The 15266-nt window shown below is 44.0% G+C and overlaps 1 protein-coding gene across 9 annotated transcripts in view; it reads right to left on the reverse strand.

Annotated features, from left to right (window-relative positions):
* LOC144686458 (collagen alpha-3(VI) chain-like) overlaps positions 1 to 15266 on the reverse strand; it is a 243199-nt gene that overhangs the window by 10929 nt on the left and 217004 nt on the right. The gene's annotated exons all lie outside the window — the stretch shown is intronic.

The following is a 15266-nucleotide window of genomic DNA, read 5'->3' on the forward strand; positions in this document are numbered from 1 at the left end:
AACCTGACAAAGGGACAGGAATAGTTATCCTTAACAAGCGTGACTATATCGACAAAAGGCATGCCATTCTTAATGACAGGTCCAAATTCGTATCCATTGCACCTGCAGTTCAACTTGACTGGACGGCCTTGTTCTAAAGTAAGCCAAAAAAAGTGCTTGCTGGACTTGTGTAAGAGCGAAAACATACCGCTTGACATACTGCATGAACCCGCCAGGGTTCACCCTCACGAATCGCTACATCTGCGTACGTATGGGCTGCCCAAGGCGCACTAAAGTGATGTTCCTCTACACTGCATCTTAGCTATGTCTGATTTTGCACAACATGAATGGCCAAACGGTTGGGCGAATTGTTACAACCAGTTTTGACCAAGTTTTCCACATAAATGGTGAACGACCCCTCCACATTTGCAAAGGCCATACAGGGCTTGTATATCAATATCAATGCTGTGTGCTTGTACTCGTTTGACATTGTTAGTCTATTCATCAATGTTCCACTTAAGGAAGCCATAGATATTTGCGCTGCAGCACTATGTCGCGGCATAGACCCGCCACCATTGCGTGAATCAGTAATCACTGAATTTATGAACACGGCAAATTATGCAGTTAAATTTTAATGACACTATGTATGCCCAAATAAATGGTGTTGCCATGGGAGCCCCTCTAGGCCCAACTTTCGAAAACATCTTTATAAAATCAAAATACTGCGGATGCTGGAAATCTGAAACAAAAACAAAAATTGCCGGAAAAACTCAGCGGTTCTGATAGCATCTGTGGAGAGAAAGACGGAGTTCATGTTTCAAGTCCATATGACTCTTCTTCATTCAGACCTGCTGAGTTTTTCCAGCAATTTTTGTTTTTGTCTCGCAAACATCTTTGTTGGGTTCCATGAGAAACATGTCTTCGATGGAATGACACCTAGCTTGCTACCCCTTGCATATTTCCGATATGTGGATGATACGTTTGCTATATTTAAATCTGCAGCTGCATGTAACAATTTCCTTACATGTCTTAATGGGCTGCATCGTGCACTCAGAATCGCCTATGAAATGGAGCAGTCAAATGAATTTCCTTGACATACTAGTTGAGAAATCTGCTAGGGGATTCGCTACCATGGTCTACAGCAAGCCTACCTTCACTGGTCAATGTACGCGTTGAGATTCTAACAATTCCACACACTATGGGTAGAATCTTGCCTATGTCGGGTGGGCTGGCCGGGAGCAGGTGGGGGCAGACGCAGAGCCGATCGCCACCTGCGATCGGCTGCACGCTGCCATTTTACGTGGGTGGACCAATTAAGGCCCGCCCAGTGCAACACGCAGCCTGTAGTGCTCAGTGCTACCTGTGCGGGCAGGGGGAGGAGGGAGTGTTAAGGCCTGCGCTCTTTCGCGCATGATCGCGAAAATGCGCAGCAATCTCCCTGAGGCACGGAGCTGCCTCAAGGAGATTAAGTAGAAAATAAAAGTTTTTAAATAATAAAGTAAAAAATTATTTAAACATGTCCCTTCATGTGACGGTGTCACATGAGCTGGGACACATTTGCGAAGTCAAGAAAATTTATTTATTTATTTTATACAAGCTTCAGGAAACCTCATCCTGCCTGTGAATGAGGTTTCCTGAAAAATGCGAAGTCTGCTTGAGCCCTTCGCCTGCCCACCAACCTTAAGGTTGGGCGGGCAGCATTGCTAACAACTTTAATTGCTTTCTTAATGGCCTTAATAGGCCATTGACAGTTTGGCGGGCGTGCAGCCGCCCCTGACTCACGCCCGCCGAACAAAATATTGAAATGACGCATGCCCAATGTCATCGTGCGTCATTTTACACATTGGCATGTTGGGCTCGCTGACGGCAATATTCTGCCCTATAAGATTGGCCTTATCGGCAATCTTGTAAATACAGCCTGAGCCACTTGCCCACCATGCAAGCTCGATGCTGAAATAGGGCGCATCAAAGGCATCCTGCAGGATAATAGCTACTCTGATTAGATCATTTCATACTGTATATCGCACAAACTCATGAATGGGCTGAAGGCTGTCACTTTCGGCCCTGGAAAGTGCCCTGTCTACCTCAGATTATCCTGAAAGAGCAAGGTATCTCAAACATTTGAGCAACAGGTGAAGCTAGCTGTTTCACGCCGCTACTATGCAGTAGCAACGAGTGGTATTCACCACTAACAGGATGCTGCCATCAAGCCAAGAAGACGTCCTGCCAATCACGCAAATGAGTAATGTGTTATATGAATTTCAGTGCCAGTGTGATGCTAGGTATGTAGGCCGTACGTCCCAAAGACTGGCAGATTGTATCAAGCAGCATGACCCAGCCACTGTTCATAATGGGCAGAGTACAGACCGTACCCAACCAGCCTGTGCTTGCAAAACTCAAAACACATTTTCAACGTTAGATGTGATTCCATGATTGGACAACATTTGCTAAATAATCCCCAGTGTGCTGGGAATTACGCTGACAACCAATTTAAAATTATCAATCGGGCTCACAGTGTGGTGTATTTGTGTGTACTGGAAGCTACATATATTAATACATAGGGCCCTGTCCTTTGCAGATAGAAAGAATATGTACATACATTGTACCTGTATCAGCTAAACGAAATAAGTAACAACTATTCGCTGACTCATTCCTCAGGGCAATACCTGACCAATCAGGGTCAAGCTGATTGGTTTAATTTTCAAACAACACTTGGCAGTTAACTGTCAGCCACCGTAAATGGTGCATTCTCCATGGCAACACTACTAGCCAGCCAATCAACACTCTCTTCACATACAACATAAATTGTTCTTTTCCCCCTTATATTGGTATTCTTACGAGTGTCCTGATGAGTGCAAGACGAAAAGCTTAGAATGTCTCTTTTCTCAGCAATAGCGCCAAACGACTATTTGCATTTAAAACTGTGGAATAATGTGCTGGGAGAATTTCTTTCATGTTTTGGATAGTGATTTAAATGTGAAGAGATCTTCAACTTTGAAAATAATTGCCCTGCTGTTTAAAGTTAAAAGAAATCTAAGCAACTGAGATGAGAGTGACTGCACTTGACATCAAGGCAGGATTTGACCGAGTGTGGCATCAAGGCACCCTAGCAAATGTAGAGTCAATGGGAATCAGGAGGAAAACTCTCCACTGGTTGGAGTCATACCTAGCACAAAGGAAGATGGTTGTGGTTTTTGGAGGTCAGTCATCTCAGTTCCAGGACATCACTGCATGAATTCCTCAGGGTATTGTCCTAGGCCCAACCATCTTCAGCTGCTTCATCAATGACCTTCCTTCCATCATAATGTCAGAAGTGGGGATGTTCACTGATGATTGCATAATATTCAGCACCAATCATGACTCAGATACTGAAGCAGTCCATGTCCAAATGCAGCAAGACCTGGACACTATCCAGTCTTGGGCTGACACATGGCAAGTAACATTCGTGCCACACAAGTGCCAGGCAATGACATTCCCCAACAAGAGAGAATCCAACCATCACTCCTTGACATGGTTGAGGCGAGGACACTACCTTGAGGAACTCCTGCAGTGATGTCCTGGAACTGAGATGATTGACCTGTCATGAGGCTATTAATGTTTATTATTGGAAATTATTTTTCTTTTAAAATAGAGGTTTATTCTGTGAGTGTGTCTTAATTGGATTAAAGCCAGCCAGTCTGGGTATTTTGATGTATCCTAGCTTTGAAATGGAAGAGAGGTAGAGTGCATTTACATTTTGTTGAATAGAGCATTCAAGAAGGGATGTGAAATCTAGCACCTAGCAGAGACTAAGCAATGTTTATATTACAAATAAAATTGGTACTATGAAAGGGGTTTTATTGTTAGAAGAGGCAGAATTCAAAGGAGCTGGTGATACAATAAGAATTTACATTCAATGAGATGTGCTAGGTATAACCAATAGCAGTTTTGTGTGTGCAGGGCAGAGGCAATGTAAGATCAAAGCCTGTAAGCCTACCACTGTGTCTGCAAAGGAACCAAAGTGAAAGGAACCTCATTTTGAATTTGTAAGGTGAAAATACTTTGCCTGGTGTCTGCTTAAAGTCTATGGGTTGTTGTTACCTTAGTGGAGATTAGTTTGGGAATTTGTTAAAAGTTATGATAGTAATAATTTGTAGCCACGTGTATATATTTAACTTGTGTAAATTAATAAATGTCTCATGTATTTTGATATAAAAACCCCTCGAGAACTGGTGGTGTGATTCCTGAATTTAGAACTGCATCTCAAACATACCACTTAAAAATATAGGTTATGGCAGTTGTTTAAAGTTTTCCTCTGGCATTTTTAAATAGCTCAGCTTTACCAACTGCTGTGTCATAATAAAACACAACCATCTTCCTTTGTGCTTGGTATGACTCCAACCAACGGAGAGTTTTCCCACTGATTCCCATTGACTCCAGTTTTGCTAGGGCTCCTTGATACCATGCTCGGTCAAATGCTGCCTTGATTTCAAGGACAGTCACTCTCACCTCACCCCTGGAGTTCACCTCTTTTGTCCATATTTGAACCAAGGCTATAATAACGTTGAGTGGCCCTGGTGGAACACAAGCTGAGTGTCAGTGAGCCGGTTATTGCTAAGCAAGTGCCGCTTGATAGCACTGTTGATGGCTTCCATCACCTTGCTGATGATGGAGGGTAGACTGATGGGGCAGTAATTGGCCAGGTTGGATTTGTCCTGCTTTTTGTGTACAGGACTGACCTTGGCAAATTTCCACATTACAGGGTAGATGCCAGTGACTGTCCTGGAACAGCTTGGCGAAGGGCACGGCATGTTCTAGAGCACAAGTCTTTAGTACTATTGCTGGAATCTTGTCAGGGCCCATAGCCTTCGCGGTATTCTGTGCCTTCAGCCATTTGTTGATATCACGCGGAGTTAATCGAATTGGCTGAAGGCTGGCATCTGTGATGCTGGAGATGTGATGATCTGGACCCCCGGAGGAGGCCAAGATGGATCATCCCCTCAGCACATCTGGCAAAAGATTGTTTCAATTGCTTCAGCCTTATCTTTTGCACTGATGTGTTGGGCTCTCCCATCATTGAGGATGGGGATACTTGTGGAGCCTCCTCCTCCTTTGAGTTGTTTAATTATCCACCACCATTCACAACAGGATGTGGCAGGACTGCAGAGCTTAGATCTGATCCATTGGCTGGGAATCACTTAGCTCTGTCTATCACTTGCTGATTATGCTGTTTGGCCTGCAAGTAGTCCTGTTTTTAGCTTCACCAGGTAGACACCTCATTTTTAGGTATGCATGGTGCTGCTCCTGGCATGCCCTCCTGCACTCTACATTGAGCCAGGGTTGTCTTGCTGGTAATGGTAGAGTGGGGGATATGCCAGGTCATGAGGTTGAGTACAATTCTGCTGCTGCTGATGACCCACATCGCCTCATGGTTGTCCAGTCTTGAGCTGCTAGATCTATTCGAAATCTATCCCATTTACCATGGTGATAGTGCCACACAACACAATGGAGGGTATCCTCAATGTGAAGACGGGACTTCGTCTCCATAAGGACAGTGTGGTGGTCACTCGTCCTGATACTGTCATGGACAGATGCATCTACAACAGGCAGGTTGGCAAGGATGAGGTCAAGTAGGTTTTTCTTTCTTGTTGGTTCCCTCACCACCTGCCACAGACCCAGTGTTGCACCTATGTCCTTTAGGACTCTGTCAGCTTGGGCAGTGGTGATGCTACTGAACCACTCTGTAAGGTATGTTTCTGTGAATATGACTATGTCGCAGAAACCACCATGTCCCCCACCCAGAGTTCATTCTGTGCCCCTGCCACCCTCAGTGCTTCCCCCAAGTGGTTTTCAACATAAAGGAGTACTGGTTCATCAGCTGAGGGGGCTGTGGTGCGAGGTCATTAGTAGGAGGATTCCTTGCCCACGTTTGACCTGATGCCATGAAACTTCATGGGGTATGGACTCGATGTTGAGGACTCCCTCTCGACTATATACCACTGTGCCGCTACCTCTGCTGGGTCTGACCTGCTGGAGGGACAGGACATATCCAGGGATGTAATGGTGGTTTCTGCGACATAGTCATATTCACAGAAACATACCTTACAGACAAGGTCAAGGTCCGAGACTATGTTTTTAAACTTAAATAAGGGCAAGTATGAGGGCATGAAAGCTGAGCTGGCTAAAGTGAATTGGCAAATTAGGTTAAGGGATAGGTCAAGAGAGATGCAGTGGCTAATATTTAAGGGGATATTTCAGAATGCATAGAATAGATACATTCCAACAAGTAAGAAAAAGTCCAAGGGACAGACACACCATCCATGGTTAGCTAGAAAGGTTAAAGATAGTATCAAACATAAAGAAAAAGCATATAATTGTGCAAATACAGGTGGCAGGTCAGAACATTGGACAGAATGTAAAGAACAGCAAAGAATGATCAAAAGACTAATAAGGAGGGAAAAATGAGGAGTATGAGAGAAAGCTAGCCAGAAGAATAAAAACACATTGTAAGAATTTTTATGAATATTTTTTTTAAAATGAGTTAACAAAGTGAGCGTTGCTCTCATAGAAAGTGAGTCTGGAGAATTGATAATGGAAAACAAGGAGATGGCAGATGAATTGAATGGGTATTTTGCATCAATTTTCACTCTAGAGGATACAAGTAACATCCTAGAAGCAGCTATAAACCAGGAAATGGAAGCTGGGGAGGAAGTCAGGAAAATTACAGTCACCAGAGAAGTTGTACTGAGTAAATTGTTGGAGCTGTGGGCTGACAAGAGCCTGGGTCCTGATGGACTTCATCCAAGGGTCTTAAAGGAAGTGTCTGGTGAGGTAGTTGATGCATTGGTTTTAATTTTCCAAAACTCCCTAGAATCGGGGAAGGTCCCATTAAATTGCAAGATAGCAAATGTAACTCCATGGGCTGGATTTTACCATCGGCGAGCGGGAACGGGGCCTGCTCGCCGACAGGTAAAATGACGCGCGGTGACATCGGGCGGAACTCCCGATGTCACCGCGCCCCATTTAAATTTTCAGGAAGGCGGGGACTCAGCAAAATCAGCTGCGCGCCCGCCGACCTGTCATTGGCCAATTGAGGCCATTGACAGAGCAATTAAAGTAATTAGTGGACCTGCCCATCCAACCTTATGGTTGGTGGGCAGGCCAGGAGCCCCGGCGCGAACTAGAAAAAGCATGAAACCTCATCCATGGGCGGGATGAGGTTTCATGTAGGCTTTTAAAAATTTTAATAAAGCTTTTTTGGAAATAATGAACATGCCCCAACTCATGTGACATTGTCACATGAGGGGACATGTTAGGGAAATTTTATTTTTCTATTTTGAGCTTTTTCACATTTAAAGCTGATCTCCCTGAGGCTGCACTTAGCCTCAGGGAGATGAGTGCGCTCTTTCGTGCGCATACACAGAAGAGTGCACTCTCGATTTTAGGAATCCCCCGCCCGCACAGGGAGCGCATAGCACTTCCCTCCGGACGTCACGCTGGGCGGGCCTTAATTGGCCCGCCCACGTAAAATGGCGGCGCGCCTCCAATCGTGGGCGCCGATCAGAAGCGAACCCGTACGTGCCCTCCCATCAACCTTCCCCCCCCCCCCCCACAATGGGGGGAAAATTCAGCCCTATTATTCAAAAAGGGAGGGAGACTGAGAGTGGGAAACTACAAGCCAGTCAGCCTAACATCTGTTGTAGGGAATTCATTGGATTTTTAATTCCATCTGCTGTGGTGTGATTTGAACCCAGGCCCCCAGAGCATTATCCTGGGTTTCTGGATTACTGGCCCAATGACAATACCACTATGCCACCTCCTCCCTCACTCTTGAGAGGATTTACATTTTTCTGAATGAATGGCTTTTATGAATGGGAGTTCTTATTGGTATGAAGTGTCTTTGAATAATTGCTCTGTTGGATTGCTAGAAGTTTATATTTTTTAGCATCCATTTCAAGACATTCTGAGGTCTGCCCATAGTTGATGCTGGGTGAATGGCTCTGGAGGATACATGAGGAGCATGGAGGGGCATAAGGGGTATGAAGGGGCGTGGAGAAGGCATGTGGAATATGAGGGGACACTGAGGGTTGGGGGGTTGATGAGAATGTTTAGGGAGCATAAGAATGTTTGGAGGTGGGCTGTTGTCCTTGAGAACTGATGCAGGCCTTCTAATCAGTCAGCCTCCACAACCGCACTCTTTCTGTATTGCATTGCAGCTCGCAAAACCCTTTTGTCTCTGAGAGACAAAAATATGGCAAGAATAGTGTTCAAGGAGGGCTCGGGTTTCAGGAATTGTAAAAGGGCCTGACTCGCACTTCCCTGGCGACAGAAAAATCCAGGCCAAAGAGTACTGGGGATCCAAAATTAAAGGAAAAAGTTAGGAGACTTCATCTGCCCTAAATGACCAGAATGCTGCTTGCCTCATGATTCAATAAGTAAGTTTGTGCCCTAATGAATTACTAAGCCATGCATTGCAGGAATGTTGCAGGTTAGATCATTAGTATTAGAAATATTATAAACTATGATAAGGTGATTAAATACTGATGAACAGGGAAGATAGTATTATATTCAATGAATGCTCCGTTTATCAGTCTCAGGTTTTGGTGCTGGTGAAGTACTTTATTTTCTCTACTGATCTTTTTGTAAATGGATTTTTTTTTTATATGACTCAGTTTTGCCTTTGACAATTCTAGAAAGAGCCATGAAAAACAAGCAGCGATCCAAAAGCGTTTATCATTTCCTCTGTAGATTTGGCATTTTTTTAAAACAAAGACTTGGTAACTCCTACCAGAACAACAAATCATATCATGGAATTCATTTGGAAATCTGTTGTCCTGCAGTTAGCTGTCATGAAAAGTAGTCTTGGAACAGAATATTTAATGTCGGACTTTGAATATATTCCATTTTGTTTTCGAATCCGAGTTTGTTTCTGAAGGTATTGCTCATGTCAACACTGATTACTATCACAGCAAATTAACATTACTTTCAGGTTTCTTGCACATGATTGTTAGTTAATGGACGATGAAAAACCTGTCGGTTACTAACACTGTGGGCCCCATACCTAAATATCTGTTATAGTAGTTAATGCAATTTACTGAGTTCATTAGAAATTAAATACTCTTCTCTCCATTGATGGGGTAGCTATTTGGAGTATTTGTGTTGTTCTTTGTCTTTTGTTATTGTAGTCTCAAATTAGTACTCTTTTAGTGTGATTGTTAGACCCAAGTTATTCTGGTTTTCATATTAATGTCAGCCAAGAGGCAAAGAAGTTGTGTGTGTATATGTGTGTGTGGACGTGCATGTGATCCAACTGGCTGGTTCCAAATTTCAAGCACTATTCTAGTTTTCATCACCCTCAATTCCAATGAAATATCAATCTAGCTTCCTCTTGAAAACAAACTTGGCTTTGCATCAGATTACAGTTATACTGCCAAAGTTTTACAGCTTGAAGCTCAAGGCCGTGTATCGTCAGATCAGCAATCTGACTCTACTTTGCATCAGCATGCATGAGAACCTAATATCAATATCAAATAAATTGTTTACCTAACCTATAAAGTAGTTGAGTTACATTTGGCAAAGATGTTCAGCATTGTACTTGTCTTACAGATATGTCCTTATTGATGTTTGATATCTCATGAACTAATTACAAATGCTTTCTCATCTCACACTATGGACTCCTAAACTCTCTTCAAAGAGTACAAAATGCATACTCATCACAGCATTTAAAACTCTCATTATATTTTGAGATATATGATGGTTTAGTGATGTTATGAATGTGCCTGAGGGAGACTGCATCATATAATGTGAAATGAATGCTTTCAAGGAACACTTTCAAAATAGCTGACACATTACAGATTTCACCTTTGAATGCAGGTGGTGATAAACCCAATTTAATCTCAAAACATAAGTATACATTCACCCAGTTATGTATGTTCTTGTTTTAAAAAACTGCCTTTGTTGTGGTAGCCGTACTAATTTAACAGTAGTCACTAGTAGGTGCCTATTTTTTATTTTTTTAAAGCAAAATCCCTTTCGCCAGCCGTGGCTCAGTTGGTAGTGTACTCACGTCTGAATCACAAGGTTCTTAGGAAAGTGCCGTCTTTCAGATGAGATGTTAAACCAAGGCCCCAGCTGCCTGCTCGGTGAATTTAAAAGATTTCATGGCATTAAAACAAAGAAGAATAGGGCAACTTTCCCCAGTGACCTGGCTAATATTTATCCCTCAATCAGTGTTGCACCAAAAAATGGATGATCTGATTATCAGCATTGCTGGTTTGTGAGAGTTTGGTGAGCACTATAGATGCAGTGTTTCCTACATTACAACAGTGAGTACATTTCAAAAAGTACCTAATTGGCTGTAAAGTGCTTTGAGATGCCTGGTGGTTGTGAAAAGTACTTTATTTCTTGTAACCTCAGTGATGTCTCTGATTGGGTACGGGACATTCTGAAGGGGGAGGGAGAACAGCCAGAGGTCGTGGTACACATTGGTACCAACGACATAGGCAGGAAGAGTGATGAGGTCCTGCAGTAGGAGTTCAGGGAGTTAGGCAGAAAGTTAAAAAACAGGACCTCTAGGGTTGTAATCTCAGGATTACTCCCTGTGCTACGTGCCAGTGAGGCTAGAAATAGGAAGATAGTGCAGCTAAACACGTGGCTGAACAGAGGGTGTAGGAGGGAGGTTTTCTGATATCTTGATCATTGGGATCTCTTCCGGGGCAGGTGGGACCTGTACAAGAAGGACGGGTTGCATCTAAACTGAGGGGCACCAATATCCTGGCTGCGAGGTTTGCTACTGTCACTCAGGAGGGTTTAAACTAGTATGGCAGGGGGGTGGGAACCAGAGCAATAGGTCAGCAGGTGAAATAAATGACTGGGGACTAGTGAATATGGCCAGTAGGACTAAGAGGCAGGGAGAAATTACTGAACACAGTGGGACTGGAGGTCTGAAATGCATTTGTTTCAATGCGAGAAATATAACAGACAAGGCAGATGAGCTTAGAGCTTGGATTAGTACTTGGGACTATGATGTTATTGCTATTGCAGAGACTTGGTTGAAGTATGGACAGGATTGGCAGATAAACGTTCCAGGATTTAGATGTTTCAGGCAGGATAGAGAGGGATGTAGAAGAGGTGGGGGAGTTGCACTGCTGGTTAAGGAGAATATCACAGCTGTACGACAGGAGGACACCTCGGAGGGCTCATGCAGCAAGGCAATATGGGTAGAGCTCCGGAATAGGAAGGGTGCAGTCACAATGTTGGGGGTTTACTATAGGCCCCCCAACTGCCAGCGGGAGATTGAGGAAAGATGTAAAAGCAATAGGGTTGTTGTGGTGGATGATTTTAACTTTCCCTATATTGACTGGGAATCACTTAGTGCTAGGGGTTTGGATGGTGCAGAATTTGTAAGGTGCATCCAGGAGGGCTTCCTGAGACAATATGTAGATAGTCCAACTAGGGAAGGGGCAATACTGGATCTTGTATTAGGGAATGAACCCGGCCAGGTGGTCGAAGTTTCAGTAGGGGAGCATTTCGGGAAAAGTGACCATAATTCAGTAAGTTTCAAGGTACTGGTGGATAAGGATAACAGGAGTCCTCGGGTTAAGGTGCTTAATTTGGGGAAGGCTAATTATAACAATATTAGGCAGGAACTGAGGGATCTAGACTGGAGGCGGATGTTTGAGGGCAAATCAACAACTGAATTGTGGGGGGCTTTCAAATGTCAGTTGATAAGAATTCAGGACCGGCATGTTCCTGCAAGGATGAAGGATAAGCATGGCAAGTTTCAGGAACCTTGGATAACGAAGGATATTGTGAGATTAGTCAAAAAGAAAAGGGAAGCATTCGTAAGGGCGAGAAGGCTGGGAACAGATGAAGCCCGTGGAGAATATAAAGAAAGTAGGAAGAAACTTAAGCAAGGAGTCAGGAGGGCTAAAAGTGGTCATGAAAAGTCATTGGCAACCAAGATTAAGGAAAATCCCAAGGCCTTTTATATATATGTAAAAAGCAAGAGGGTAGCCAGGGAAAGGGTAGGCCCACTCAGGGACAGAGGTGGGAATCTGTGTGTGGAGCCAGAAGAAATGGGAGAGATACTAAATGACTACTTCTCATCAGTATTCACCTAAGAGAAGGACTTAGCGGTCGATTTGTCTGGGGAAGAGTGTGTAGATAGCCTGGATCATATTGAGAACAAAAAAGAGGTGTTAGGCGTCTTGAAGAATATTAAGGTGGATAAGTCCCCAGGGCCAGATGGGATCTACCCCAGAGTACTGAGGGAGGCAAGGGAGAAGATTGCTGGGGCCTTGACAGAAATCTTTGTACCCTCACTGGCTACGGGTGAGGTCCCAGAGGACTGGAGAATGGCCAATGTTGTTCCATTGTTTAAGAAGGGTAGCAGGGATAATCCAGGAAATTACAGGCCGGTGAGCCTTACATCAGTGGTAGGGAAATTATTGGAGAAGATTCTTCGTGACAGGATTTACTACCATTTGGAAGCAAATGGCCATATTAGTGAGAGGCAGCATGGTTTTGTGAAGGGGAGGTCGTGTCTCACTAACTTGATCGAGTTTTTCGAGGAAGTGACAAAGATGATCGACGATGGAAGGGCAGTGGATGTTATCTACATGGATTTCAGTAAGGCCTTTGACAAGGTCCTTCATGGCAGACTGGTACAGAAGGTAAAATCACACGGGATCAGAGGTGAGCTGGCACGATGGATACAGAATTGGCTTGGTCATAAAAGACAGAGGGTAGCAGTGGAAGGGTGCTTTTCTGAATGGAGAGCTGTGACTAGTGGTGTTCCGCAGGGATCAGTGCTGGGACCTTTGCTGTTTGTTGTATACGTAAATGATTTGGAGGAAAATGTAACTGGGCTAATTAGTAAGTTTGCAGACGACACTAAGGTTGGAGGAGTTGCAGATAGTGAAGAGGATTGTCAAAGGATACAACGGGATATAGATCGGTTGGAGACTTGAGCGGAGAAATGGCAGATGGAGTTTAATTCGGATAAATGCGAGGTAATGCATTTTGGAACGTCTAATACAGGTAGGAATTATACAGTAAATGGGCAGAACCCTTAAACCCTTAAGTGCATTGACGGGCAGAGGGTGTACAGGTCCACAAGTCACTGAAAGTGCCAACGCAGGTGGATAAGGAAGGCATATGGCATGCTTGCCTTCATCGGCAGGGGTATTGAGTATAAAAGCTGGGAAGTCATGCTGCAGCTGTATAGAACCTTGGTTAGGCCACACTTGGAATATTGCGTGCAATTCTGGTCGCCACATTACCAGAAGGATATGGAGGCTTTGGAGAGGGTGCAGAGGAGGTTTACCAGGATGCTGCCTGGTCTGGAGGTTATTAGCTATGAGGAGAGGTTGGAGAAACTTGGATTGTTCTCACTAGAGTGACGGAGATTGAGGGGCGACTTGATAGAAGTTTACAAAATTATGAGTGGCATGGACAGAGTAGATAGTCAGAAGCTTTTTCCCAGGGTGGAAGAGTCAATTACAAGGGGACATAGATTTAAGGTGAGAGGAGAAAGCTTTAGAGGAGATGTGCGGGGCAAGTTTTTTACGCAGAGGGTAGTGAGTGTCTGGAATTCGCTGCCAGAGGAGGTGGTGGAAGCAGGTACGATAGTGGTGTTTAAGAGGCAGCTTGACAAATACATGAATAGGATGGGAATAGAGGGATACAGACCCCGGAAGTGCAAAATGTTTTAGTTGACGGGCAATATGATTGGTGCAGGCTTGGAGGTCCGAAGGGCCTGTTCCTGTGCTGTACTTTTCTTTGTTCCTTGTTTTGAAATTGAGACCCATTGCATCTTAGTCCTAATCTGATCTATTTTCCAGGAACACAGAACTGTGAAACTGTTTTCCTCCTGTTCCCTTCAGAAGTCTTCAAGAAGAATGCCAGGCTTTAATGCACAAAGGATCAGAGTCGATGCATGGGAAGTCCTTGCTGCTGACTGGAGTGCCTGTGGAGACAAGGAGTCAGGAAGGGCATGGAAAAGCAGAGGACAAAAGAAATGAGCAGAAAAGAGAGCTCACTGAAAGGAAAAAAGAATCAGTTGACGTTGGGCCTATGCTATTCATCTGTGCCAGCTGCAAAAGGGACTGTCGAGGAATCGATCTCGACAGCCACAACAGGCTATGTTCATTACAGAAGCGACATGCATCCTGCCATCATCTGCCAAGGGAGACAGATGCCTACTAAAGCAGCAAAGGATCATCTGACATTGCTGCTTGGTGGAAATGCAGCAGGTGATTTTAAAGTGAAGCCGGTGCTTGTGTACCATTCCCACACCCAGGGCCAATGAAGGGTTATTCCAAGAACAAGCTACCTGTTCTGTGAAGAGCAAGCAAGAAGGCATGAGTAACCCAAGCAATTTTTGAGGATTGTTTTACATCCTACTTCTGACCAGCTGTCAAGGATTATTATTCAGCAAATAATCTTCCAACTAAGCATTGCTGCTCCTGGACAATGCTCCTGACCATTCTACGGCTCTTGATGACCTCAGTGACAATGTCAAGTTGATGTTCCTACCACCTAACACCACCTCCATTCTCAGCCTATGGATCAAGGGATCATTGCAACCTTTAAGGCCTATTGCCATAGAGGAGCTTTTGGACAGTCCATAGGTGAAACTGAAGGTGATGATGCTCCTACACTAAAGGAATTTTAGAAGAATTATAACATAGTTAAGGCCATTGATAATACCTCTGGCATGGAGTGAGGTTACCTCATTCAATATGAAAGGTGGATGGAGGAAGTTGTGGCCAGATTGTGTTAGAGCCAAAGACAATGTGGAACCTATTGATAAAGTCCAAGAGCCAATTGTAGAAATAGGCAAGCAAACTGGATTGGATGAGGTAAATACCCAGGATGCTGCTGAGTTGCTTGTCTTCTATGAGAGGTTTTACCTACCATGGACCTGAAAGAAATGGGACAACAGAGGACTGGAGAAAGGGGAAAATGATGAGCAAGAAGAACAATCAACCAAAACATTTAGCTCAAGATCACTCGGTGATGTCTTGAAAAAGCTTGAAGAGGCAACAGCTATCTTTGATGAAGAAGACCCTGACAGAGAGTGTAGTCCAAGAGAAAACAGAAGCATTAAAAATGGAGTCAACTGCTAGAGTGAGCTCTTCAAAGAAAAGAGAAAAAAAGCACAAGTGCAGCTGTCACTGGAAAAATTCCTTAAAAGTCTAACTGCAAAGAACCCTTCAACGATGCTGCAGAGTCCTAACAGCCCTCCAAAAAGTCCTCAAAAGATCATTTCCAATAGCCCTCCAAAAAGTCCTCCCAACCTCCAG

Source organism: Cetorhinus maximus, chromosome 11, assembly GCF_964194155.1.
Source record: "Cetorhinus maximus chromosome 11, sCetMax3.hap1.1, whole genome shotgun sequence".
In the NCBI taxonomy this organism is placed as follows: Eukaryota; Metazoa; Chordata; class Chondrichthyes; order Lamniformes; family Cetorhinidae; genus Cetorhinus; species Cetorhinus maximus.